The sequence below is a fragment of the Panthera tigris genome, chromosome A1 (genome assembly GCF_018350195.1).
Source record: "Panthera tigris isolate Pti1 chromosome A1, P.tigris_Pti1_mat1.1, whole genome shotgun sequence".
NCBI classification, from domain to species: Eukaryota; Metazoa; Chordata; class Mammalia; order Carnivora; family Felidae; genus Panthera; species Panthera tigris.
Genome location: NC_056660.1, coordinates 91,810,006 through 91,818,845, shown reverse-complemented (window position 1 = coordinate 91,818,845; position 8,840 = coordinate 91,810,006).

Below are 8,840 nucleotides of genomic sequence, written 5' to 3'. Positions count from 1 at the left end.
ATAGTAGCAGCTTTGAGACAGGATCGTTAAAAATTTGTAGGCACAGGGTTAAACTCCTATGGAGGGTGGGGAGCAGGAGCAGGTGCTGGGGGAGAGGGGTGGGTGGCAGCGGAATTCTCACCCCAGCTGCTGCCCAAATTGGTGGAGAGGAAGGTGTGGGCACAACTTGTTAATGAGTGTGGAGCTCGGGGCCTCTTACAGACAGCTTGCTAAGTGTGCCTGAATCAACTGTCTTGATTCCCCTTTCCCTCAAGCTGCAAAGAACATCTAAAAAAGTCACAGGGCCAGCTCCTTTCTACCTCCCTGGAGAAGTCCGAGGAAGTTTCTTTAGGAGGCATCAGGAGGAGAGCTTGTTTTGAGTATCATCCCTGTGTTAATTACAATTCTTGTTCCCCAGGAATAGGACACAGAGGAACAGCTTCTGCTCTCTATTTATGCACAGTCCCACTGAAGGCACATTGCAATGTTTTTGCTTATAAAAAGTATCTTAATGATTCCTCCGATGTCTTAAAAGATGATGCAGCCAAAAGTTTGCAAGGTAATAAGCTTATTACACTCAAACCAATGACTCCCTTGTGACTGTTTTTCTAGAACTTTGCATTTTAATTCTACTCTTTTCCTCTGTTGGTCTCAGCCTCTTTTTGGTTAGATATCATTTTGGAAAAGAGAATGGACCTTTAAGATTCAGTGACTTAGGGGCACCTGGATGGCTCAGTTGGTTAAGCATCCAGCTCTTGATTTCAGCTCAGGTCATGATCTCACGGTTTGTGGGATTAAGCCCTGAGTTGGGCTCCATGCTGACAGTGCAGAGCCTGCTAGGGATTTTCTCTCTCCCTTTCTCTCTCTGCCCTTTCCCCACTCTCTCTCTCTAAATAAATAGACTTAAAATTTTCTTTAAAAAATAAAAAATAAAAATAAAATATGATTCCCCTTTAAGCATCTGGCTCTTGATTTCAGCTCAGGTCGTGATCTCACAGTCATGGCTCTGTGTCTGGCAGAGTGTCTGGCTCTGTGAAGCCTGCTTAAGATTCTCTCTCTCTCTCACTTTCTCTGCCCCTCCCCTGATTGTGCTTTCTCTCTCTCGCAAAATAAATAAACAAAACAAAAAAATATGATTCCCCTTTATAAAATAATCATCAATTGCTCCTGGTCATCTATAAGATCAATTTCAAGCTCCTTAGCCCAGCTTTTGATGATCACTCCTAGTACAGTATGAACACAGACATCTGAACTCATGGTACACTTTGTCTCTCTTTTGGCATTTAGCCTAGAGTCTTCTTTTGAGCTCTAATAAAGAAAATGAAGTACAGGGGCGCGTGGGTGGCTCAGTTGGTTGAGCATCCGACTTCAGCTCATATCATGATCTGAGGGTTCATGGGTTCAAGCCCCACATAGGACTGGCTGCTGTCAGCGCGGAACCTGCTTTGGATTCTCTGTCCCCCTCTCTCTCTGCCCCTCCTCCACTCACACTCTCTGTCCCAAAAATAAACCTTTAAAAAAAAGAAAGAGAGAATGAACTACAGCTACCATTTGTGTAGAGGTGCCGGGTTCTCAGAGGACACCGCTTGCTGTGTTTCCTGTGATTCATGGTCGGAGTCTCAACTTTGAGTCCAGAACTCAGGAATGGCTTCAAACGGGTAAACGAGACACCAAAACAGTAATTTATAGTGAACAGTTAACAAATTCCTTAAAGGAGAGTCCCCAGGGAGAGTGTAACGATTCCTGGAAGGCTGCTTGAGCCAGATCGACCCTCAGTGACAAAGGTCATCAGGCCCAGACAGGGTGCCACCACCATCTTACTGCAGGGACAGACCTGCCAGGGACAATAACATGATCTGATTATCTGACTCTGCTTTGCTGAGTATAAATAAGACCCCTTCTTTAAACATTTTTTATAAAATTTATTTTGAGAGAGAGAGAGAGAGAGAAAGAGCTAAGGAGAGGAGGTGAGGGAGAGAGAAACAGAATCTTAAGCAGGCTCCACGTTCAGTGCAGAGCCCAACTCAGAGCTTGATCCCTCGAACCGTGAGATCATGACCTGAGCCGAAATCATCAAGACTCAGACGTTCAACCAACTGAGCCACCCAGGTGCCCCTAAGACCCCGTCTTTAAACACAGCTATTCTTTAAGTAAGTCTCAGAATTGATCGGATTTCAATTTTGGCTAAACGCAGAGTTCCTAAGGACACACCTGCCCTGTTGGGTTGGATGTTTGCAGATTTCCTCAGGCAGATGCCTCCTAAAGTGGCTGTAGTAACTAACCTATCCTCATGTGTTCTTCCAAGAATCAGTCTCTACTCTTGGGGTCTTGCCTCAAGTTTGGAGGGTAACTTACTTCACCTCCTTTTTACTAACCATATTGTGTTTGTTTCATATGCCTCCTGGACATGTAAGTTTCTGGAGGAAAGAACTGTATGTAATCCCCTTACTATTCAAACTGTCTCCTTACCACAGCCTTAGTAAATCACACTTGTATTTTAACCTCTCTAGATGATTTGTGCAATTTTTAAAAGTTTATTTATTTATTTTTGAGAGAGAGAGAGAGAAATAGAGACAGAGCATGCACAAGTTGGGGAGGGGCGGGAAGAGACGGAGAGAGAATCCCAAGCAGGCTTCTCAATAGTAGAGCAGAGCTGATACCAGGGCTTGATCCCATGAACCACGAGATCATGAGATCATGACCTAAGTCAAAATCAAGAGTCAGACGCTTAACCAACTGAGCCACCCAGGTACCCCGATTTGTGCAATTTTTAACTGCTTTACTGGGATAGAATTCATTTAAACAGCCATACAATTCACCCATTTAAGGTATACAATTCAGTGGTTTTCACGATATTTACAAGGTTGTGCAGCCATTACACAATCTAATTCTAGAATTAGAATTCTCATGTCTCCCAAGAGAAACCCTTTATCTATTAACAGTCCCTCCTTCACTTTCCCACCACTGTCCTCCCCAGTCCTTGGCAACAAATAATATATATTTTGTCTCTCTAGACTTAACTATTCTGAATAGTTCACATAATCACTAGGTCATAAAATATGTGGTTTGGGGGGACTGGCATCTTCCGCTTAGCGTAATGTTTTTAAGTTTCATCCACGTGGTAACATGTATCAGTACTTTGTTCCTCTTTACAAGCGAATACTATTCTGTTGTATGGACGTACCACATTTTGTTTATCCATTCATCCACTGACGGACATATGGGTTCACAGACATAACATAAATAGTGCTGCTGTGACCATGTGTGTACATGTCTATTTGATACTTGTCTTCAATTTCCTGGGAGCAGAACTGCTGGATCAAATGGCAACCCTGTGTTTAACTTTCGGAGGAACTGCCAAACTGTTTTCCAAAGCACCTGCACCAATTTTAGATTTTCATCATCAATGTCCAAGCGTTCTAATTTCTCCACATCCTTTACTTATCACACTTGTTCTTATCTGCCTTTTTTTTTTAGTTTATTTATTTTTGAGAGAGAGAGAGAGAGAGAGAGAGAGAGAGAATCCCAAGCAGGCTCCATGCTCAGCATGGAACCTGACACTGGACTCGATTCCACAATCATGACCTGAGCCGCAATCAAGAGTCAGATGCTTAACTGACTAAGCCAGCCAGGCAACCCACGCCTTTTTTTATTATAGCCACATCTCAATAGGCGTAAAGTGGTATCTCATCATGGGCTTCATTTGTTGTTCCGTAATGACTAATGATGTTGAGTATCTTTTCATGAGCTTACTGGCAGGATGTGTAGCTTCTTTGGAGAAACATCTACCCAGATCCTTTGTTCACTTTTATTTATTCTGTTACTTAAACTTTAGTTAACATACCGTGCAATATTGGTTTCAGGAGTAGAACTCAGTGATTCATCACTTCCATATGACACCCAGTGCTCATCACAACAAGTGCCCTCCTTAGTACTCATCACCCATCTAGCCCATCCCCCCCCCATCAACCCTCAGTTTGTTCTCTATCTTTAAGAGTCTCTTGTCGCTTGTTTCCCTCTCTCCTTTTTTCCCCCTTCCCATATGTTCATCTGTTTTTTTCCCCTTTAATTCCACATAGGAGTGGGATCATATAGTATTTGTCTTTCTCTGACTTATTTCACTTAGCATAATACACTCTAGCTCCATCCACATTGTTGCAAATGCAAGATTTCATTTTTTTTTAGCTTATTTATTTATTTTGAGAGAGACAGAAAAAGCGAGAAGGGGAGAAGCAGAGGGAGAGACAGAATCCCAAGCAGGCTCCACACCATCAGCACAGAGCCCGATGCAGCGTTGGAACCTGAGCCGAAATTAAGAGTCGGATGCCCAACCAACTGAGCCACCCAGGTGCCCCAAGATTTCATTTTTGATGGCTAAGTGATATTCCATTGTGTGTGTGTGTGTAAAAATAAATAAAATAAGATAAAATAAAATAAAACTTTACAAAAGGCAGATAAGAACAAGTGTGATAAGGAAAGGATATATATATATATATATATATATATATATGTTCATGTATATATATATATATATATATATATATATATATGTCGCATCTTCTTTATCCATTCGTCAGCTGATAGATGTGTGGACTCTCTCTATAGTTTGGCTATTGTTGATAATGGTGCTGTAAACATTGGGGTGCATGTACCTCTTTGAATCTGTATTTTTGTGTCCTTTGGGTGAATACCTAGTAGTGCAATTGGTGGACTGTAGGGTAGTTCTATTTTTAACTTCTTGGGGAACCTCCATACTGTTCTCCAGAGTCTTTGTACACTTTTTTTTTTTTTTAAGTGGTGGGGAGAAGGAGCAGAGGGCGAGGGAGAGAATCTTGAGCTGAGCTTGAAGCCCAACCGGGGCTTCAATCCCATGACCCTGGAATCATGACCTGAGTCAAAATCAAGAGTCCAGTGCTCAACTGACAGAACCACCCAGGCACCCTGCCCGCTTTTAAATTAGGTTATTTACCAGAGCATCTGGCTGGCTCAGTAGAACATGCAACTCTTGATCTCAGGGTGGTGAGATCAAGCCCCACATTGTGCACAGAGCTTACTTAAAAAATACATAAGTAAATAAAGTTGTTTACCTTTTTATTGTTGAATTGTAAGAGTTCTTTGTGTATTCTGCATACTAGTCGCTTATCAGATATGAAATTTGTAAATATTTTCTTTCATTCTCTAGGTTGTCTTTTCACTTTCCTTTTTTAATCACACTGTCATAAATATATGTACATGTGTAAAAGATGTTTCTAAGAGTGCTTATATTTCATTGTTGTCATTTGGTGCACAAAGTTGTTAAATTTTGGTGAAGTCCAGTTTCTCTATCTTGTATTTTGTTGTGTGCTTTTAGTGTCATATCACAAAAACCTTTGCCACAAAAGAAGTTGTCCTTTGTTTTCATCTAGGTCTTTTATAGTTTTAGCTCTGATTTTTGTGCATGGAGTGAGGTTGGGGTCTCACTTCATTCTTTTGCATGTGGATATACAGTTGTCCTAGCACAATTTGCTGAAGAGACTATTCTTTCCACATTTGTTACAACAATTGTTTCATATCCTTAGCACCTTTGTCTTAGCATTTTTGTCAAAAAGTCAATTGACCACAAGTGTATGAGTTTATATATGGACTCTATCATTTATTTCATCGATATATATGTCTATCCTTATGACAGTCCCATGTTGTCTTTTTTTTCAGATTTAAAAAAAAAAATTAAGTAATTTTTATACCCAACATGGGGCTCAAACTTACAACCCCGAGATCAAGAGTCACATGATCTACTGACTGAGTCAGCCAGGTGCCCCCCAGGTTGTCTTGTTTTGTAATAACTTTTGTTAAAAGTTTTGTAATAACCTTTGAAATCAGCAAGTGTGGGCCCTCCCAGCTTTGTTCTTTTTCAAGATGTTTTGGCTATTCTGGGTTCCTTGGATTTCCAAATAAACACCAGAATCAGCTTATTAATTTCTACAAACAAGCTAGATGGGATTCTGATAGGGATTGCATTGAATCTGTAAGTCAATGTGAGAAGTATTGCCATCATAACAATATTAAGAATCCATGATCATAGAATGTCTTTTCATTTGTTTAGAGCTTCTTTAATTTATTTCAGTAATGTTTTATAGTTTTCAGTGTTCCAAGTCTTGCACAAGGTTTTTCCTAAGACATTATTATTATTTTTGTGCTATTGTAAATGGAATTATTCTCTTAATTTCTTTGGTGGACTGTTCACTGCTAGTGTGTAGAAATACAACTGATTTTTCTGTTTTGGTATTGTATCCTCTAACCTTGATGTACGTGTTTATTAGTTCCAATGGTATTTCAGTGGATTTCATAGGATTTTTTATATATAAGATCATGCCTTCTACAAACAGAGATTTCTTTTCATATAGGCATTCAAAGTGTATTGTAAATATTTTACATTTTCTGTATCTTATGATGTTTTGATACCTTAACAAACCTTTCTGGTTAGGAGAGATTGCCCCTTTCTGGACTAGCCAATTATTGGGCATAACTTTGATAAGCAAACTAATCCAGAGCCATATCTCTTCTATATGGCCTGTATACCCAGGAGGCAATATTCCTCCGACTTAATCACCCCAGGGCCAGGTATCAGACAACTAGAGACCATTCCAAAGCCCAAAACCCACTGAAATTATTCTTCAACTGTTCACCCAGTCCTGCCTTGACTTTCCAATGGAAATCCCGATAGAGGCTCTGGCCTAATGCTTTCCCCTCACTCCTATCTTCTGTCTCCTGACCACACTGGTGTCTTTCCCATGTGACCCTACATGTCATGCGCAGCCTCCCATCTCTAGGACCTGTGACTGTTTTTTTCTGGAGCCTCCCCTATGTCTCCTCTGGTGGTCATACCTGACTGACCATCTCATAAAAGAATACACAACATAAAAGGTGCCTGGGTGGCTCAGTCAGTCAAGCATCAGACTCTAGATGTCAGTTCAGGTCATGATCTCATGGTTAATGAGATCAGGCTCTATAGTGACAGCACCGAACCTGCTTGGGATCCTCTCTCTCTCTCCCTCTCTCTGCCCCTTCTCTGCTGTTCTCTCTCTCAAAAATAAACATTAAAAAAAAAAAAATACAGGGGCGCCTGGGTGGCTCAGTCGGTTAAGCGTCTGACTTCAGCTCAGGTCACGATCTCGCGGTCCGCGAGTTCGAGCCCCGCGTCGGGCTCTGGGCTGACGGCTCAGAGCCTGGAGCCTGCTTCCGATTCTGTGTCTCCCTCTCTCTCTTCCCCTCCCCCGTTCATGCTCTGTCTCTCTCTGTCTCAAAAATAAATAAACATTAAAAAAATTTAAAAAAAATAATACAAAACATACAGCTATAAATTTTCCTTTAAGTGCTTTTTTTGCTATATTCCAAAACTTTTGGTATGTTGTATTTTCTTTATTTTTTAAAAATATTTTTTAGTATGTGCTTGTTTTTGAGAGAGAAAAACAGAGTATGAATGAGTGGGAGAGGGGCAGAGATAAAGAGGGAGACACAGAATCTTAAGCAGGCAGGCTCCAAGGTGTCAGCACAGAGCCTGATATGGGGCTCGAACCCACGAACCACATGATCATGACCTGAGCTGAAGTCAGATGCTTAACCTTAAGACTGAGTCACCCAGTCACCCCTGGTATGTTGTATTTTCTATTTTATTCACCTCAAGGTATCTTCTAGTTGCTTTTGTGATTTCTCCCTTGACCCACCGACTCTTTAGGAGTGTGACATTTAATTTCCATGTATTTGTGAATTTCCCAAATGTTTTTCTATTATTGAAATCTAACTTCCATTGTGGTCATAGAGCAGGTTTTGCATGATTTCAATCCTTTTAGGTTTATTGAAGCTTAATTTATGGCCTGGCATATGGTCTGTCCTGGAGAATGTGCTCTGTGTGCTTGAAAAGAATGTGTATTTTACTATTGTTGGTTGGAGTATTCTATAAATGTCTGTTAGGTCTGTTGGATTATAGTGTTGTTTGAGTCCTCTATATCTTTGTTGCTGTTTTGCCTGATTGCTGTATTGATTCTTGAAAGTTGAGACTTGAAATGTCTAACTATCATTCTTTAATTGTCCATTTCTCCTTGTTCTGCTGTTCTATGCATATTTGGGGGGCTCTTTTGCTAGTTGCATATGTTTAGAAAAAGTTGTAACAAGGGGCTCCTGGGTGGCTCAGTTGGTTAAGTGTTGACTTGGGCTCAGGTCATGATCTCGTGATTTATGAGTTTAAGCCCCGCCTGGGGCTCTGTGCTGACAGCTCAGAGCCTGGAGCCTGCTTCAGATTCTGTGTCTCCCTCTCTCTCTTTCCCTTCCCTGCTCACACTCTGTCTTTCTCTCTAAAAAATAAACATTAAAAAAAAAGTTGTAACAGAATAGATAAAACTTTATGAAAAACATCTTACTCTAAAATTAAAAATAAAGCATTGCCTCTATGAAGCATTAGAACAAGAAAGAAATAACAGCAGGTGGGGAAGAAATTGTGAGCAAACAGGATGGGATGAAACATAATCTGTCAGAGCTCAGGAAAGAGGCAGAAGAAAAATAAGATAAATTCATTGCTGCAATGATACTGAAATTCAAAGGCCTCAGAAGTGGATAAAGACTGTAAAGTACCCTAACAGAGGATACACATGAAGAAAGCAATCAGGATGAAGCTGAACTAAAGGTATTAAAAGGACTAGATGGGGCGCCTGGGTGGCGTAGTCGGTTAAGCGTCCGACTTCAGCCAGGTCACGATCTCGCGGTCCGTGAGTTCGAGCCCCGAGTCGGGCTCTGGGCTGATGGCTCAGAGCCTGGAGCCTGTTTCCGATTCTGTGTCTCCCTCTCTCTCTGCCCCTCCCCCGTTCATGCTCTGTCTCTCTCTGTCC